The 19,833-nt window shown below is 35.5% G+C and overlaps 1 long non-coding RNA gene across 2 annotated transcripts in view; it reads left to right on the forward strand.

The window, feature by feature from the left end:
* The first annotated feature begins 6,139 nt into the window (after window positions 1–6,139).
* LOC129471585 (uncharacterized) overlaps window positions 6,140–19,833 on the forward strand; it is a 264,013-nt gene continuing 250,319 nt past the window's right edge. Inside the window, exon 1 of one of the 2 annotated variants that reach the window (XR_010118626.1) lies at window positions 6,140–6,271. This is a non-coding gene — a long non-coding RNA (uncharacterized lncRNA). The remainder of the gene's footprint in view (window positions 6,272–19,833) is intronic. The other variant, XR_010118625.1, reaches the window with a different exon arrangement.

Here is a 19,833-nt window from a genome sequence, read left to right on the forward strand (position 1 = left end):
CAGAATTGCTAAGTAAAACCCTAACTAGACCGCATTTTGCACAGATTTAGGATATATGTCTAGGTTGGAGAGAAATATAGTTTAAGGCAGTTTTTCTCAGACTGTACTTCTGCTCCAAGGCAGGAGGCCAAGCAGTGCATAAAGCCATAAGATATAATGGCATAGCTTTTGGGAGCACATTCCAAGATATGAAAAAAATGTTTAAAAATTTTTGCAATTAAGAAAAATTGTCATGCCCTCATACAGTGAAGTATTATGAAATAGAAAATAAAGTCTACAAACATTTTTAAGATTAAACACAGGATGGGATAAATCTGCATTAATTCACTATTGCTGTCAGAAGTAATTCAGATCAAAGTTGTGAGAAAACTGCCAAAGACTGTGAAAATAAAGCAAGCAGAGGGGCAAGGACCAGGCCTTCAATACAGCCAGAGTTAGAAGATTGAAGGAAGAAGATTCAATTAAGGAGAACTTGTCAAAAAGGCAAGTAGATGTGCTATAAAAACTAAGTGTCAGAAACCTGGAAAAGAGAGTTTTGAGAACAGATTGTCAACAGTGTCAAATGCAGCAGCGGAGTTGCATAAAATGAAGAGTTAAAATCTCTTTAATGTTACAATGTTCAGGTTGTATGTAAGGATGCTTGGGTCATGTTCTAGAATATAAGATTTAATGCAGAAAATTTCCTACTTGTAGCAAGCCTTCCAGAGATCAATAAACAATCATAAATGTGAATCCCTTAGGCAGATCATTTATTTTAAGTGCTTTTTACTCTCCTCATCACAGCAGCATGTAGCATCCTTTACTCAAATCTTAGAATCCGTCAGTCTCATCCACTTCAGACTCGATTAGAAGTTGAATATTGTGGAGAATGGAATAATTTATAATATCAAAACTTAGCACTTTAGGAATAATGATGGGACGAATCCATTTTTGTTGTTGTTACAGGAGCAGCTCAAATACTCAGAGCTTTATTATCCAGCCTCCTGCATTAGTCAAAATGAGAAAAAAACCGCATACACACACACACACACACATAAACACGCACACACACACACCACAAACGAGAAGTCTATTATTATTATTACTGTTGTTAGAGAAGAAAAACAATACATATCACTCTTATTTTTTTAAAGCTGCTACAACTTCAGATATGCAGTAAAAGCATTCTTGGAAGCCACTGCATCAGATGAAAATATTCATAATATATTCAGTCTGCTGAACCCTCAAGCCGTTTCTCCAAAGAAGTACAAACGGTACATGAACAAGCATTCAGTCAGTAGGGGGATAGGCGGAAAGAGCAAGCACTCAACTAGAAGTCAGGTCCTGCTTCCACTGTTCTTTGTGATTTGTGCAAGTGGCCTTCATTTATAAATTTCAGGTGGTCTGCCTATAAAGTGGTGAGGACAATCTCTCTCCAACCTAGTTTACCACTCTGGGCCTAAGTGTGATCATTCACGACAGACAGACAATTACATCTTTCTTCACAAATGTACCGTGAGGATTATACTTGGTAGCATCTGTAAATGTGCTTAGCATTTGGTAAGCATTCAATGGGATGACTTTGAGTTCTTTCCATCGTTCTCTTCCTCCTTAGGGATCCTTTGAAACAACCAAATGACATAAGCCACTATACTTTAAGCATTCATATACCATAAATATGAGAGGCGAGGAGGGAGGGAGAGAGAGAGAGAGAGAGAGAGCTCGTGTGAGAGAGAAAGACATTGAGAAAGAAGTGCATCTTATAGGAGATTAAAGACTACAGAGAGGCTTGGGTTGGAAGATAGCCTAGAGGCAGATAGTGAATAGTAACAAAATCTGGTAATTCTGCAGTTCTAGAAATGGATATGATATTAGTATTAGGGGAATGAATTTCATCTTTAAAAGGATCTCAAGGTCTGTGAGATTGAGACAGGCATCATTATAAGACCTTTTAGAGACCTTCCTTTGAAAGACCCTCCTTAAAGACCTTGAGATGCTTTCCATTGCTTAAGCCACCTAGCCTGTGGTACTTTCTTATAGCAGCCCAAGCTGACTAAGACATAGGGCTATAATTTCCCTTTAAATAACATTGTAAGAGGACGTTTATGCAAGAGTACTCTGGGTTTTTGCCAAGCACACCAGTACAATGGCTGTCAAATATGGGGACTCTGACCCACAGGTTTAAAGAGCATAAAATAATATTTAACCATTGTATTTGCAATGCATACTGATATTTTCCATTTTAAATGGCTTTCTTGGCCTGTTAATGAGTCAATCTGCACTTGCAAAAAAAAAAAAAAAAAAAAAACCACAGCAAAAACCTCAAAGTTTTTGGTAGTTCCTTTTCTATATTAATACTGAGAACAATGGTATAAGGTATGAACACTATTTTTATAAAAACTATTTATTAATAAGTGTCTATTTCAGGTGTTACTTTCATATCTGCTCTATTTAATTTATATAATTAAATATATATTTCTTACTAAAGATAGAGTGTGTCAGTTAGTATGACAGTATTCCTTGCAGCAGCTCAGATTTAACATCCTCACTAACGCAGGTCATTTGTTACGAGAGTGCTTTTGCTGCATATTTGAAGTTGTAGTAGCTTAAAAATATGTCAAGTAACAAAGATGGATATGTACAAAAAAAATCTCCATTCAGGGAAAAACAAACAAGCAAAAACCTCCGAATGTGTACTTTGGGTTTATTATGCAAAAAGAGGGGTCATTACACAGGCTCTGGTTTAGAGTTCCCTTAACTTCAGTGGTCTATGTCTATTATCTGAATTAGTTTATGGTAGCTAATTAAAATATTTTCGAAATGAATTAAAATTGAAGGTTTTTTGTTGTTATGAGGATTCTCAGGTAGTTTGTAAAATTCTCTCTATAGAGAATATTTTAATCTAATTTAGCGGTTCTGGTACTGATGAGTGGAAGACACAAACCACTAAACACAAATGAGAAATTATGTAATCCTAGTGAGTGACATTAACAGAAGAAAAATAATACTGCATAGCCATGTGAAATAACCTACTTTATTGTGTGCTTATAAAGGAATTGGAGCTATGGGTCAAGTGACACTTCATCCCTGATTTTCCTGATCATTATAATTTAAATATTTTGTCCATTTATCAGATTATTTTCAGAGTGTGCACTCTAAGTTTTGTTTGAGGAAAATTGGCTTGATATTTTTGGGTTTATAAGAGTAGAAGCATTTGCTCTTTATTTACTATTTAAGCAAACTTGTGGATTAAGTAAAGCAAAAAGTGATGTTGAATTAAAAGAAGGAGAAAGCTTGGAGTGCATGACCAGAGCTCTAATTGAAATAGTGAAGTAGGTAGATTTTGTCCTGAGACGCATTCTTCTTCCATTTTAGTGCCCCTTGCACACCTTGTAGAAAAGTCTGAACCTGCAGTCCTACCAGTGCAGACTCTGACATGAAGGAAACTTGTGTTAGAATTCAAAAGTGATTGCTTAGTAGCTACTTAACTTGAATTTAGCATGGAGTTGCCAGATGCACTGTGGTAGAGCTAATTAAATATGAATTTCAGAATAATGACGAAAGAAACAACAAATAATTTATTTCATGTAAGTTTGTCCCAACTATTGCATGAGACATCCTTACACTAAGCAATTATTCATTGTTTATTTGAACTTCTAACTTAACTGAGTGTACTGTTATTCATCTGGCAACTCTATTTAAATTTTAGATTAAAGATGAAAAGCTAAATAAATTCATATAAATATAATTTTAATGATGAAAAATAAATAATTTCCTATATATATGTTCCAAGTATTGCATAGGACATACTTATACTAAACAATGACTCATTGTTTATGAGAAATTCAAATTTAACTAGGCACCCCATATTTTTATTTGGTAAATCTGACAACTGTTCACCTACCATGATCCCTGGCACATGATAGAAGATACCAAATATCTCCAGAAGCAGAAAGTGGTAACAGAAACAGCAAAGACTTTTGCAAATTGATATGGATGCAAATTCTGCTTTTACCAGAATTTTATTTTGGACAAATTTTTAAAAAGATCTTAGTCTGACCTTCTTGGGGCTGTGTCCCATAATCTGAAGCTCTACTTTCTCTTCACCATGAAAATTACTGGACTTCCAACTGGTTCTTGCCTTGGAAATTAACACATTTACATGATAATTGAAGACTTTAAGATCCCTCCATGTAAACTCACAGAAATGAAGTACTTTCCCAGTCTCACCTTTTTAGTAGCTTATTATCTGCTCCACCTATTATACTTTTGGAATAAGCCTAGGAGAAGAACCCTCTTCACAATACCTGCCTTTTCCTAAATGTGTAGGCAAGGGAAAATCCCCTGGATTACTGTTGAGGATGGGCAAAAGCACAATAAACTACCTTTAGTACTAACATGCCTACCATTTACATAATGCTGGGCATCCAGAGATCTGAAAAGTTGGGCAGTTTACATAGTAACTTTGGTTTTCATTATAATTTGCTCAATGATCTACATGGTATGTTCCACAGGTTGTCCCTCATTAACAATGCATAGATGGATAAGGTGTGCAAAATTGCAGCAAAGGCAGTGCTTTTGTTTTCACTAGTCCCTGTTCATGCATCTGTGATACATTGCCTAGCATGAATGTGTCTCAGATTTATTCTGAAGCAACTTGTACCTTCAGCATCTCCTAGAAGTGACAGAAGGGGTTTAAATCTGTTAAGTGTGTAGTCCATTCTACACAGCCATAAAAGGCAATGCAGTTTCGGAATTTATTGTCCAACTAGTCCTCTAGCACTCTAGCATAATGGGGTGGTTCCCATCCTGTGGGCATCCCCAGGTGACCACTTTCTAGCTTGTCAAGTACAAGCATTAAATTGATTACTTAATAGGTTGGCTTTATATGGTAAATACTTATGTTTCTAGACTTTATAATGAAACTGTAGGCAACATGTATAACTAGTATACAGATATATGCTTTGTCACATAAATTTATAACAATCTTACAAGATATCCTTATTATCAACATTTTGTAAATGAGAGAGACCAAAGTAGAGAGAGGTTATATAACTTATCTGGGATCTCACAGTGAAGAAGTGATGGAGCCAGTTTCAACTCAGGAAAACTGAATTTCGAATCTACATTCCTTTTTTTTTTTTTTTTTTTTTTTTTTTTTTTTTTTTTTTTTTTTTTTTTAGATAAAGTCTCCCTCTATCACCCAGGTTGGAGTGCAATGGTGTGATCTCAGCTCACTGCAACCTCTGCCTTCCGTGTTTAAGCAATTCTCCTGCCTCAGCCTCCTGAGTAGCTGGGATTACAGGTGCACACCACCATGCCTGGCTAATTTTTGTATTTTTAGTACAGATGAGGTTTCACCATGTTGACCAGGCTGGTCTTGAACTCCTGACCTCAGGAGATCCGCCCTCCTCAGCCTCCTAAAGTGCTGGGATTACAGGCATGAGCCACGGTGCCCAGCCCGCATCTATATTCCTAACTCCTAAGTAATGGTTTTGGGTGATATAGTATAATACATGGCAATAATAAAACCATCTCCTTGTGCAAGTATCAATTCCTTGGAATGAAGTCATTATATGCAGAAAGTTGTATCTTTATTTGTAATGGGACCTAAGCCAGAGAATTTCATTTTGAGAGACACTATTTATTACCTCAGGCTAAGGCTTAGCTGGATGCTTCTGCTAAATGTCAGGGATTCAATCATATTCCAAAAGAGGTTTTATTCAGTCACTATTTTGGATTTGTTTTCAAAGCCATACTTCTACTTGCAAGCTAAGTTTTTGTTTGTTTGTTTGGTTGACTGGTCAATTGCTTACAAAGGGAATAACATAGAGAATACTTCAATGTTAAAATATTTTAGGACTAATCATAGAAGTGTGATTTGAAAGGCTGAGATAAAACATCCAAAAGAAATACATCTTATTTATAGGTCTGAGCCCTTAAATTCTCACTGCGATTTGCAAAAGTTATTGAGCAAGGAGGTTTAAATAATTTTTAACTATGTTTTTTAAAAAAGTCTGTGCTACTAGAAAGAAAAAGAAAACAACTGTTCTTGCTATCATACATTACACGGTTAAAGGGGCACCTCCCTTAACTGACTGGAGGAAGTTAGCTGTTGGTTTCAAAATCACTCTTTCCAGAAAAGTAGGGTGTGTGACTCAGATTTCCACCCGAAGGTGGTCCTTGAGAGAAGGTCTTAGATGTTTAGAAGAGGTTACGTTACTTTCTTTGGTATCACTTATTATTTCCTTCAGGCAAACCACATGTCAGAGGACCTCTATCTGAAAATGACGTGAGTGACATGAGTTCTTTCCTCTTCTTTTTTAAAAGGTCTTCTTGTCTTTCTGTTTTTATGTGTGCTCTTCACTGGCAGCTTTCTATAAACAAATGCACTTATCAGAATAAAAGAGTCAGTTCACTTCTCTAGGGAGAGATTTTTATATCCATCTTTTGGAGAGATGAGATGAAACGTAGTTTGAAACTGAATGTATGCAAATTGATGTATAGATCTCCACATTTTAAAAGACCCTGAGTGGTCAAAATGATGAAACAAATGAGAAAGAAAAATAAGAGGGCAAGAACTAACATTAATTGGAAACGCAGTGTGTATCTCACAACCTCATAAGTATTTTGCACACAGCATTTAATTTGATCCTCCTATTAAGGATTAAATAGACATTTTATCTCCATGTTATTGATGAGGCAGCTGAAGTGTGGACATATGAAAATAACTTCTACCAAATTATGCATGTTATATAAATAGATAGACCAGTAGAGCAAATAAAAACAAAAACTCAGGATCTGTGATTTCCATAATACTACTCCAGGAACACAGGCATAGCATTGAGTGCTAAGGAGTCTGAAAATTGCTGACAAAATGGAAAACCTCCAAATTCCTAGAAAATTGATGTTTAAAAATCTTTATTTCTAAAAATAGTCTCTAAGTTTATGTTCCAATAAGAGTTTGGCATCTATAAAAGACAAATTTAGTTAGAAAGGTATGCCATTGACCCTCAAGGAGACGTTTTTCACTAGAAGGATTTTGCGTTATGGTTCTCTAGAGGGACAGACCTAATAGAATATATGTATATATGAAATGGAGTTTATTAAGGAGAATTGACTCAGACAGTCACAGGGTAAATGCCCACGATAGGCCATCTGCATGTTGAGGAGCAAGGAAGTCCAGTGGTGGATCAGTCCAAGTCCCCAAATCTCAAAAGCTGGGAAACCAACAGTGCAGCCTTTAAGTCTGTGGTCAAAGGCCTGAGAGCCCCTGGCAAGCAACTGGTGTGAGTCGAAGAGTCCAGAAGCTGAAGAACTTGGAGTCTGATGTTCGAGGGCAGGAGATGTCCAGCACAGGAGAAAGATGAAGGCCGGACGACTCGGCAGGTCTGTTCTTCCATCTTCTCCTGCCTGCTTTATTCTGGCTGCACTGGCAGCTGATTAGATGGTGCCCACCCATACTGAGGGTGAGTCTGTCTCTCCCAGTCCACTGACACAAATGTTAATCTCCTTTGGCAACACCGTCACAGACACACCCAGGAACAGTTCTTTTCATCCTTCAATCTAATCAAGTTGACACTCAATATTAACCATCACAGATTTTATACATACTTAGGGTCAAGTGTTAAGCATTTTGTTTCAAATATAAGATATATGCTTGGAAATTAGTTTGGCTGACTCTGGAATTTAGGTATTATATTAAGCTCAGAGACTTTTGGATTGTAACCCATTTGGCATTATATCGTGTTGTATAATTATGTGTTTTTTTCCTCCTCCCCAGAACCACAGTTACCTATTAGACAAGAAGTGACAGGTTACTGTAATCCATGTAGGAGTTGCCTGTCAATATGATATTTTTTCAATAGCATTTACTGAAACATACAAGATTTAGGTATGCCCTAATTGTTGTGGGATTTTCAAAATGTGTCATATTCTATGGGAATCAAGCTGTTTAATTCATTAATTCATTAAATTAATATTTATTTATCAAATGCTTAAGTGACCTAGAGTTGTAGAAGGCACTAAAGATATAATGGCAAACAAATGCAGTTTATTGGGGGAGACAGTAAATAATAAGCAATAATTGTAAAATTGCAATTGTTTTAAGTGCTAAAGTATATGGTGCTCTGAGGTGGCATAATAGAAAAATTAATGCATGCAGGAAGATTGGGAAAGGGAAGTGATCTGAAGTCTGTAGGATGAATAGGAGTAAATTGGGACTAAAGGGGAGGAAAGAGGCCTCAGTCCTTTGAATATCCCGGCTGGGTGATGGTGATGCTGAGGGAAGAAGCCCAGGAGCACACTGAGCTGGGATGTGGTAAACATGGGTAAACAAGGTCAGGCCAGGACTAGGGATGGGGAGGAGACTGTGAGATGTTAGGAGGAAAATTAAAGGATTTCAAAGATGAGGGAGGATAGGGAATCAGAAAGGAGTAACACAATCAGATTTGTGTGGAAAAGATTGCAAAGATTTTTCTAGGTGTAGTGGGGCAAATGCATGATCAGGGATAAGGATGGATGACAGTGGGTAGATCACTTATGAGCCATTTACAGCAGTCCAGTCTAGGGGTGCTGGTAGCCTGTTTCAGGTGGTAGTGAGGATGGAGGTATAGATAGGAGAACAGAGTGGAGAAATGTGTCTGAATTTTTTATGAACAGACATTGGTGATGAATTACATATGGAAAGATGGGAGGGGAAGAAGACTTGTTTAGGATGACTCTGGTTTCTTATTCCCTATGTTCATCATTTTTTTTTTTTTTTCAAAATGAACCAAACAGGGATGAGAGTGAAGGAAGATGCTGGGTCCATTTTTGTACATATTGGGATTAAGGTACCTTACAGACATCTAAATAATGATGTCCCATACACTTTGACATCAGTGCATGGTCCTTAAGCCTCAAGCTGTAATCTATTTGTCTTGTAATTGTATTTGTATTTTATCAAATACATAAACATTCCTAATTAACTTAACAAAATAATTGCCTTCAGTTTGTGTGACTTAAACCTTATGCTTCCCAAGTGAAGGCATTGCTTCTTAAATGTTTCCCCAAAAACAATTTAACTTAAGGAAGTGTGAGCAAATTCTATTATTAAGAAATACAGATTGCAGATGACAGCTATAATGTAATCCAAGCAGATCAGAGGTCTCAAAGCCGTGAAACTTGGTTATATTAATAGGAAAGCAAACTGCATTTTCCCTTGTATTAGGATGAGTCTTTATTCTAATTAGGGAAAGTTATCTAAAATCCACATATTTGTTTCCTTTATCTATTTCTTCTATACAAACCTTTTGTGAAAAACAACAAAGTGGCAGCACAATTCTCTAGCATTTTTACTCCTGTAGGTTTTGATTAACTGTAATTAAGTAAAGGCAATTATTCAAAGGAAAATAAATTTTGTCATTGTTAACTCTATTAAACAAGAAGTCATTTGCTGCTGAGTGTGGTGGATGTAAAGAGACTTAATTACCCTTTTTTCTTTTATCCTTTTATCCTAAAGGAATAAAAGAAGCTTCATATTATTTTCTGTCTTGACTCGAGTACACATCTGCCTCCCTTGAGCTGAAGGTTCACAATTTTTTGTTGTAATCCTTTGCGTCTGGAGATACGCCTGTGAACTAGGGGTACAATAATAGCCTGGGTTTTCTGCCTGTGAGCCATGGTAGGCAGATTCAGAAATAAGAGTTAATAGTTTATCTGGAAAAACACCTTTGGGAAATTTCAGGTAATCACAAACCACTGTGCAATACAAAATTAATGCATATTTGGTTAGACTAATGCAGATGTATCTAACTGCATTTAGGCAATTCTGCAGATATTAAAATTATTTCACTTCCCAGAAGGAAAGTAAGTTTAGGGTTGGAGAGTATTTGGGCTGCAAATGGAAAAACTAGATAAAATCACTTTTTATAAAAAGGTTGAGAAAAAAGAATAAATAAGCTTCTATGTTCAGGAGGAAAGTTTGAGAAGTGGTGGAGACAAAGTTTGTATTTCTGTGAGAGACCTCCTGTCAGATACCATGCTTGAATTTCCTTGAAATCTGTAAATGTAGTCAAATCTACTGTTCTTAATAATGTATACAAATATATCCAGCATTTACATCATTAAGAATGCAGTAAATAAATGCAACACTTTCAGCCTCAAAATGATATAGGGTCAATAAGAGAAGAGAAGAGAAGACTACAGAATTGAGTTGAAACATGAAAGATGGATAAACCTTCTAAGAAAGCACCTTAAAACTGGCTGCACAGTGGAGTTATTTAACTGATTCAAAAATCCAATGACTGCGAAGGGTCCCATTTCCAGAAATAATGATTTGATTAATTCGGGATGGAACCTGAGAATCAATATTTTTTAAAGGTCCCAGATGATTCTAATGTGTAGTCTAGCTTGAGAATCACTTATTTCAGAGATGGTTATGACTAACTATAAACTATTGGTAAAACAAATCAAACATACTTTGTGTATTGAGTGTATTGCTAAAGCTTTCTGGATGTAGAAGGGCTACACAGACATTTTATTCTCATGAATGAAAATGGCTAGCATGTTTGAAAATGAATTAGACACAGGTATTATTTTGTTTTTAACTTCTACTATATAGTAGCCTTAACAATTAAACCTGTGATGTTAGTATTTGTAGTATTTGTATTTGAGAAATAGAAGGTAAAATATAGAGGATAGAGATAAGACAAAGAACCTACCTAATTTCCAGAGTTACAAACCTAGAACTTGGTGCAAAAGTTATTGTGGTCTTTGCCATTGAAAGTAATTGCAATACCGCAATCACTTTTGCACCAGCCTAATAGAGGATGATTTGGGATTCAAACCCAATCTCCCTGATGCTTACGGACAGTCCTTCAGGGTTTCCTATAGCGTTATGCTCCTGCCCCTGGCAGGTGCTCCTTGGCTTACTATCCTTGTCTCAAAATAACAGTATTTTTCTAGAGAGAAAAGAAAAGTCAAGAGAAAAATGAAAAGAGTAACAAGCTTGGGAAGAATGTTAATACTATTATATTTGTACGTTATATGTTTCACATTTCTGCAGCGTATTTTCTTCATTGTTGCTAAGGGGAAGAGAGCAACTGCAACCTTCTATGATGCCAGGAATAGGCTTCATAGATGAAAAGTACATTTATGAGAAACTTTAAGATAAACTGAATTTAAGGCCTCTTCCATGTGAGTTCTCTTACTTAACATCTTATCTCCTCAACTTAAATAGAAGGCACATAAATTACTGATGTTCCCACACACTGACTAAAAGCGGGATAGGATTTGGGTTTGGGTATCAGAAGAATTGAGTTCCCTTCTGGCTTGCAATCTGAATCCAGTTCATTCAAACCATGCCTTACAAGAACGAGTTTCTTATTCTTATAAAAATATTTGCAATGAAAATTAATTAGTTTACAACCATATTTAAAACCTTGAAAAATACTGTTTTTGCATGATATCATTATTAATTATTGTATTGCAGCACCCAGCATGATACCATGCTTATGCAGGTACTTTACAAATATTACTTGATGTTTTGATGATTTTGTATGATTAAAAAACACACAAAAAGTTGGATTTCATTAAATGGAATTTAAGGAAATATAAGAGTTTGCAAGTAAAAGGTATATATTCTTGCCATTTTTAATTGCTTAACTTTTATAAACCATAGTTTATGGTCTTTTGTAAGCCTTTTAATACCATGCAGAATCGAGAGACAAGCTTAAATTACAATCATATTCAATTATGAGTGGAATATACAATAAGAATACTCATAATATCATAATTGCTAAAACTTATTGATAACATAGTATGTTAGTCACTATACTAGTTGCATAGATTCTCTTAAATGCTACAACTATGAATGAGTAGGTAGTAGTATCATTTATACTTTCCCAATGCGGACGAGGAAGCTTAAAGTCTTCCTTTTAAGGTCACACATCTAGTTAAGTAGCAGAGCTTGAACTCAAACTCAAAGTTAATCTAGGGGGGTTGAATTTAAGGGAGTTATCATTAAATACATCAATACAAAAAAAATTCCAATATTCTCTCTCTAAGGTTGTATAACTCCCTGTGGCTTCCATAGGCTATTTGGAAACAAATGTGAATATACATGGTTTCTTTCTGTCTATTCTTTGGCTAATTAGAGGTTTCAGTAGTTCTTATCTGCTTATACAAAAGGCAGACAGATACAATTGCAGGGGTGGTTTGAAATAAGTCCAGAATCTTCCTACCCACTGACCATGCAGAATCCAAACCCTTAATATGCATAATCAAGGCATTACTTCACTTTACTTTGTAATTTCTCCTAAAACACACACAAACCATTAGCTCATTCAAAATGGCTTGGATGGAAATAGCTGATTGAAACTGATGTTTAAATCTTAGAACCAAGCCAGACTACTATCTGTGTAAGAGGCTGTACTGCCTTATTACTGTTTTATATTGATTATATCAGCAAGTGAGAATCAATAGGTCAGACAGGACCTGTGAATTGGTGTTTATTCATATGCATGCTTTCCAGGTGGATGTGGTAATGTGATTAGAAATGATAGTGTCATTATGTAAGTGCTAATAGTACCTAAAATGTTTGAATGCTTACTATGTACTGAGCACTAGTGTACATGCTCCACATGGATTATTGCAAAACAACCCTATGGGCAGGGACAGTTATTGACCCCATTTTACAGGTGAGGTTAATATCACTTTGCACAAGGGTTGGCACCTAGCAACTGGCAGTGCCATGCAGGCATTTTTACTTCAGAGTTAGCTCTAAACATCTAAATAGTCTTGGCATGAAATTCTATTATTATTGGAGGTCAAAGGGCATGACTACATTATAAGCAATACAGTGGAATTGTTTTGGAACCTGGAGTCTCAGCTTCAATTTGTAGTGCCACCATTTATCAATTGGTGTCCTTGGGCTAATTACCTCATTTGCTAGTGGAAGATAATAGCATTACTTACCTCACAGGTTGGTATGAGGTGGATAAATTAATTCATCTGAAACATTTTAGCATAATGACTAAAAATAATAAGTACTCAGTTATTATTATTTGAACTACCTAACTGGCTCCATGGGTTGATTCAGGCTCTAAAAATAGGCAACAGATGCATTAGGCAGCTTTCATTGCTTTCTGTAACTTGACATAGCGGCTTTACGTTACTCAACGATTTAGTACAATTTAACATTTGTAGAGCTCCTTTCTCACAAAGATAATTGATCTCACCAATCATCAGCCAACTTGTGAACTGGCTCAGAATGAGAAAACCCATAAGTTTCAGATGCGGAAACAGGCAAGCAGTGAAAATTCTTGCCTTAGGACACACTTGAATTCAAGGAGATCTGAGGATTAGCACCAAGGCGTGTTATCTAACCAGAGAAAACACATCTCTTCTCAAAGTTCCTGATAGCCTGAGGACTCAAGGAATCAGACAGCCAATGACTCCAGAAAGAAGGAAATGACACCTGAGAGAGAAAATCTGGCTAGTCTTAGATCTTGACATGGACTCTTGTTTGATGCTGGATATGTTCCAACTACATTAAAGTTCTCTACACTAGACTTGCTCAATTGTCTTGGCAGACTCTGCTATAGATAAGACATCAAGTAATCCATGCTGAGTAGAGAGAAGAAAAACAGTAACTGTAACTGACTAGGTTTCATTAACCCAAGGGTTCTAAGAAAAAAAAAAAGTTATAGAAGGCTTGCTTTTTGTGGCAACCTAACCAATTTTAGAAGAGAACTTTTTTATTAACTTATTTTTTGCCAAGTGCATTATAATATGTAAGCTGACAGCTATATTTTTATAAAAATAAATTCGTATTTGCATTTTTGTGGTACATGGGCTTCAATGGCAAGATGCTTCGTTAGGCTACTAATCTTACCCATTTCACTGGGTCTAGCCTCCCTCCCATCTCCCACCTCCCCTAGATCTATATGCACCTCCTTCTTCACTCCCCCAGCTAAAAACATTTGTTAGTATCACTTCATTGGGAACTGAAACAATGAGTTCAGTTTCATGAGTTAGCTGAGATAAATGTGATGGGAAAATTTTTCTTTTTAAGTAATTTAAAGATGCAGGTACATTCACATATATATTCTTTGATTTATTTTGAAAGAAGTTAGAAAATAGGAGATCATCAAATATATAAACTTAATAGTTTTGTTTTCACTTAAAAAGTTAAAAAAAAAAAAAAAGAAAAACCATTTTGTAGTAATCAAGACATTTTTGAGGATAGGACCTGGGCAGAGAGAGTACAGTGGTATTCTCTTATCTGTGGTTTCTCTTTCTGTAGTTTCGGTTACCCATGATTAGTTGCAGGTTTAAAAGTAGGTGAGTATAGCACAATAAGATATTTTCAGAAAGAGTGACAGAAACCACATTCACATCACTCTTATTGCAGTATATTAATTGTTCTATTTTATGATTAGTTATTGTTATTCATCTCTGTGTCTAATTTATAAATGAAACTTTGTCATAGGTGTATATGGATAGGAAAACACATAGTATATGTAGGGTTTAGTAGTAACCATGGGTTTAGGCTCTCAGAACCTATCCTCCACGTAGGGGGACTACTGCATGCTACATGCTTGGATGGGATTTCCAATCTCATTTTCTAGTTCAACTCTAACCTTTCTGTCTCATTAGGGTGGAATATTCTTCTCTAAAACACATGAAGTAAATGAACGCTTGGTAAAGATGTTCATGTTTAATTATAACTGGAAGTCAGACCTGTCTTAGGCAACATAATGATCAAGGTGAAGTTCATCTCTGCTGGCTTCCCATCTACTTCTGCCAGAGCCACTTCTTCCTTCTGACTCTCCCTTTGTCTTCCTGCCATCCCTGATTCTTGTCAAGGGGATAAAGTGTCAGGCAAAGCAAGCTTAAGTGTTTTGCCTTTCAAAGGAGATTTCTTCAAATTTAGAAAATGAAAACATTTTTCAGGAGGGGACCACTAAACCATGAAACTATATAGCTTGGGCATCAACAATTTAAGTTTTGAAATAAAACAGTGTTTAAATTTCAGTTTTGACACTTACGGGTTTTATAACCATGGGCAAATGACTTCAATCTCTTTTGAATTCTTTGTCTGAAAAGAAATGGGAATAACAATATCAGCTATCTCTGTTGAGAGTTGAGAATACAGGGAAACTAGGTATGATGTCTATTTAACTCATAACAAAACGTCAACAGTCAGTAAGGCTGATAATTTGCAGAAAGAGTATCTGACTTGCACCCCTTTAAATAATAACATCTGGGACCACAAAAGTCACTTGCTGGTGAGACTGCTCACCATACTAGTCATAGATTGTCATAACTTCAAGGAATCTTAGAGGTCAGCCACTTCAAGGTAATTAGAAAAAGGTACCTGGTTTATCAGCCAGATAAACCAATTTTTCCATGGCCACATAGGAATTGAGAGATTGAGTCATGTCTCTAACAGGGGCTTCTTACTGCAGTTCTAATTTTTTTCACTTGTAGTTCTAATTCTGTTCACTTCACTGAGAATTCTTGAGTGTATAGGGAGCTGATGATGACAACTTTCATTTTGAAGTGAAGTATTCGTAATCCTTAAAATGTGTATTTTGCTTAAGATTTAATGTTGAGACTCAAATTCTCCATTTCATTTAAACATTTATTGGTTTGGTGTTCACCGAGCAACATTTTTGTTAATTTCAAAATATTATCATTCATGAGAAACAAAATAAGTTTATGAAATTACTCTCTTCCTTTTCTAAACCTAAATTTTGTTGAAGAGCAGAGATGAGGTCCAATTCTACAGACACAGACCCATACACACACCCTCCAACCCCCTACACACAATGTAACACATGAATATTCCAGCTCTCGAAGGCATGCTGTTGCAAGTTGCTATTTGAGTTTAGGAAAGAAAGAAATTAGTATATGTTTTTGTAGTTATTGTTTTCACGCATTCTGAAGCACATTTTGAAGTCCAAATAAAAGATATCTGTTGAGTGGATCCAACCTTTAGAAAATAGGTTCGGAAACTTTTTCTATAAAGGGGCAGTTATAAATATTTTAGGCTTTGTATAAGTCAAGAGACAAAATTTTAAAAATCATCTAGGTACTTACATAATTAGAGAAAATCAATTTTTATTATTTTTATTGGCAAAACTTAAAATATAAGAAGGACACAATATTTTTGAAATACATTTTTATTACTGAGAAAAAATGAATTATTTTATGAAGGATAACATTTTTTGTAACTGAGATTCAAAATAATATTTCTTATCCCCAAATTGATTGTGAGCATTTATCTATTAAAAACCATTCTCAGCTCACAGGCCCTTCAAAAACAGCCTGGAGAAGAACGATAAAGCGATGAATCAAAGTTAGTTCACCAAGGGAAATGAATGTCATCAAAAAGATCAATGACTGACTCTGGAAAAAAATTCAGAAAAAGAACATTTTTACAAAAAGAGCGAAGAAGATACAGAATTAAGATATAATAAGATAGCTTCAATAAATAATTGCATACAAGAAATTAAAGGACTAAATTCCACTGTCATAGATTACAACATAATTTCTGAATCTTGCCTTCTATTATAGTTCCTTTCTTTTTAGAATATATATCCTTTATCACATTGAAATATTTTCCTTCAATCCGGGATTAAGAGACTTCTAAACTAACTAACGTGATAAAGTTTCTGGAAGTGAATGTTGCAGAATCAAGCTGGAAAAAGAATGTCATCTTAGTATTTGGGGCAGAGTGAATTATAAGAAAATATTACTCTCTTTGAACTTTATATGGAAGCTTGTGTGTGGAGAGGATGAAAATATGTAATTCCAAATTATGCCTCTTTGGCATAAGGATTATTTTGAGCTGAAGACAATTGAGAGAAAGCAGTTCTCTGTTCTTCTCCTATTTGTCTACCAGCAAAGCACAAATTCCCATTGTGATGGTGTCTCTTCTCCTTCCCCTGACCAGAAAAAGGAGAAAAACCGTTCTTACCACTGAGATTAGTCTGTGTAAACAAACCTTACTAAATAACTCTTATATACCATTAGTTTCCCTCATGTATTTTCCTTCCCATGGTTTATCACCCTGGGAAGCCTAAAACCACCTTAAAAAACATCTAGTCACTTCTCTACACTCACCACCCTTTGTTAAAGATATAACTCCTCAAGTCTAATTGCTTCTTCCGGCTTTCACTTCTTTTCTCTGGAACTACATTGCATATGAAATTTAAAATAAAATGTCTATGACTTTTCTCCTGTTAATCTGTATTTTGCCAGTTTAATTCGCAAGCTCCAGTTACTAAACCTAAGAAATTAGAGGGAAAACTTTTGCTCTCCTATATGTCCTTGCAAGTAATAAAAGGTAGCAGATTCAAATATAATATCTATAGAAACCTCTTTCACTGTTGTAATCTGAGGACTGAGGCTAAGGGGCAGTTGCTGCATGATTCAGGCCAAATCTTCAAGAGATAACCACAGAACACCACAATTTTGCCATTTATTGAAAATTCTAGTCTCTTGGTTGTCTGCACTTTCCTTTCTTAGCTTTATTTTCTATATAGCGTTTTTTTGTTAATCTGAGCAACAAACATTTTTTATTTCTCCAACACTGTAATTTTAAGAAAACTCTTTCCAACAAAAGCCTCATTAAGATAGGATGCCTCCAAACATCTACACATCATATTTTTCTTTCAGTAAAAATGTGTTGTGATGTGAACACAGGACTTGAATTTTATTGCCAAGTAAAGCTGGCTGTGAATCCAGATCCATCATTAATCTGTTGAGTGACTTTGGACAAATTTTCCAGCTCTTTTCCAATCTGAAAAAGAAAAGAAAATCTGATGTAAGGTCTTAATTCCTGGGGTTATTATAATTAAATAAGATAATGTGCATAATAAATGACATGTACATTTGTATATATACACACACGTATATGATAAATTTGTAAGGCAATTTTGAAAATGAGACTATGCCTTTTTAGCTTTTAAAATGCATATAATGTGATATAAATTATAATACTTAAAAATAGATATATTCAGAAATCAAATACTAAAAATGAAGTTGTCCTGACAGAGGACTATCTCAGGCATTTGCCCAAGGATATTCTAAGAATTTAATTGTCCATTTACTCTACTACATTGGAAATGCTACAAGTCTGAGAACCTCTGCTTCAACCAGATTTTTTCCTCCTGAAAGGAAAACTGGTGATCTCAGGTGGCATGTATGAAGTTTTATATTAAAAGGAAATGTCATATATTCTCACTAGCTCTACTATTCCATTACATAATATCATTATAGAATTGCTATCTTAGTCCAATTTGGCTGCTATAAAAATACCATAATTGGGAAACTTATAAATCACAGAAATGTATTTCTCTCAGTTCTGGAGACTTGGAAGTTTAAGATCAAGCACAGGCAGATTCAGTGTCTAATGAGGGCCCTCTTTATGGTTCACAGATGATGCCCTCTCACTATATCCTCACCTGGTAGAAGGGACAAAAGGTCTCTCCAGGGCATCTTTTATAAGGACACTGGCCCCATACCTGAGTGTTCTGCCCTCATGAAATAACGGCCTCTCAAAGGCCCCACCTCCTAAAACCACCACATTGATTATTCATTTTCAACATATAAATTTTGGGACAACATAGACATTCAGACCATAGCATTTAGTGAAAAAGGGAGAAAGTCATGCAGATGGTCATTCTTAACAGACCACCATTCTAATTTTTTATGTGGGTGCCGGTTTAAAAGGGAGTGGGTATATAGGAAACTCCATTGTAAATTCGAATATGCAATTCTGGTTTCCATTTTTCTTTATTTCACAGCTTCTGCTGGCCTTACATAATTTTTATTGCTAAATAATTACTTTGCAAATTGAAAATAACATTGACCACCTCCTAACGTCTTCAGAAATTTTGTGGATTATAGATATGGTGATAAATATCAGAGATATTATATAAATTCTAAGTATCAACATTATAAAATATAAAATTTTATTATCTCCTTTCAACCAGCTATTTTCTGCACTTTAAAAAATAGGTATATTTACATTGCTAACTACCAAGCAAACTCCTTTCCAATTCAGCATTTCTCATTTCTTACTATTTCTTTGTTGGGTGTCTGTTCTTATTTCAATAAAACAATTAAACAAAGTTCCATTCCCTCTAGGCACTGATAAGATTTTGCCCGATTACCGAGATATTTCTCTTTAAAACCTTAAATTCACTTATGTGGAGTGATTATTTTATGAGCTCTATTAAATCTAAAAAGACATCCTCATCCTAAGTATCTAGTAGTATTAGCAAGGGTTGGCAAACTATTCAGGAGATAATTGACTCTACAGTTTATCCTGTCACAACAAATGTAGGTACACAACAAATGTGTGACAGTTTATTCTGTCGTAACAATGTAGGTATGCATTGAAGGTGTAGGCTTGGTTGTGGCGGGAGTGAGGGATCTCTGTGTATTTCCTGGTTCCTTGCAAATAACTTGAAGTCATTAAGACAATATAGGAGGTACAACAGAGAGAAAAGTGTATTTCCTTTTTGATGCAGGACTATGCATCTTAGAGTTCTTTTTACCCTGTGCCTTTGTTCACATTTCCCCTTCTGTCCAAAATGCTCTCAGCTCATTTCCCCTTTTAGCCAAGATTGCTCGGCTACAGCAAATAAAAGGGAAATCAGGAAAAACTGTAGAAAGCTTTCTCAGTCTTCTTCTCCCTCCACCCCTGATCTTTGTTTCTGTCCGTCATGATTCTCTATCATGACAAGTATCTGTGCAATTGCATAATGACTGCTTCATGTGAGTCCATAAAATCAGACATTCCTTTATTCAACACATTGTTATTAAGTGCCTGCTATGTGAAGTAATCAGCAAAATCTG

Source organism: Symphalangus syndactylus, chromosome 21, assembly GCF_028878055.3.
Source record: "Symphalangus syndactylus isolate Jambi chromosome 21, NHGRI_mSymSyn1-v2.1_pri, whole genome shotgun sequence".
Classification (NCBI taxonomy): Eukaryota; Metazoa; Chordata; class Mammalia; order Primates; family Hylobatidae; genus Symphalangus; species Symphalangus syndactylus.